Below are 1,127 nucleotides of genomic sequence, written 5' to 3' on the forward strand. Positions count from 1 at the left end.
GGGCTTAGAGTAGGTGTAATTAGTTTAAAATTGTTGTAATATTTTTCTTATGTTTGTAAATATTTTATTATTTTTTGTAACTTAGTTCTTTTTTATTTTTTGTACTTTAGCTAGTTTATTTAATTGAATTTATTTGTAGCAATTGTGTTTAATTAATTTATTGATAGTGTAGTGTTAGGTTAATTGTAGGTAATTGTAGGTAGTTTATTTAATTAATTTATTGATAGGGTAGTGTTAGGTTTAATTATATCTTAGGTTAGGATTTATTTTACAGGTAAATTTGTTATTATTTTAACTAGGTAGCTATTAAATAGTTCTTAACTATTTAATAGCTATTGTACCTAGTTAAAATAAATACCAAGTTGCCTGTAAAATAAATATTAATCCTAAAATAGCTATAATATAATTATAATTTATATTGTAGCTATATTAGGATTTATTTTACAGGTAAGTATTTAGCTTTAAATAGGAATCATTTATTTAATAAGAGTTAATTTATTTCGTTAGATGTAAATTATATTTAAGTTAGGGGGGTGTTAGTGTTAGGGTTAGACTTAGCTTTAGGGGTTAATCAATTTATTAGAATAGCGGTGAGCTCCGGTCGTCAGATTAGGGGTTAATAATTGAAGTTAGGTGTCGGCGATGTTAGGGAGGGCAGATTAGGGGTTAATACTATTTATGATAGGGTTAGTGAGGCGGGTTAGGGGTTAATAACTTTATTATAGTAGCGCTCAGGTCCGCTCGGCAGATTAGGGGTTAATAAGTGTAGGCAGGTGTCGGCGACGTTGAGGGGGGCAGATTAGGGGTTAATAAATATAATATAGGGGTCGGCGGTGTTAGGGGTAGCAGATTAGGGGTACATAAGGATAACGTAGGTGGCGGCGCTTTGCGGTCGGAAGATTAGGGGTTAATTATTTTAAGTAGCTGGTGGCGACGTTGTGGGGGGCAGGTTAGGGGTTAATAAATGTAATACAGGGGTCGGCGGGGTTAGGGGCAGCAGATTAGGGGTACATAAGTATAACGTAGGTGGCGGTCGGCAGATTAGGGGTTAAAAATTTAAATCGAGTGGCGGCGATGTGGGGGGAGCTCGGTTTAGGGGTACATAGGTAGTTTATGGGTGTTAGTGT

Source organism: Bombina bombina, chromosome 3 (genome assembly GCF_027579735.1).
Source record: "Bombina bombina isolate aBomBom1 chromosome 3, aBomBom1.pri, whole genome shotgun sequence".
NCBI classification, from domain to species: domain Eukaryota; kingdom Metazoa; phylum Chordata; class Amphibia; order Anura; family Bombinatoridae; genus Bombina; species Bombina bombina.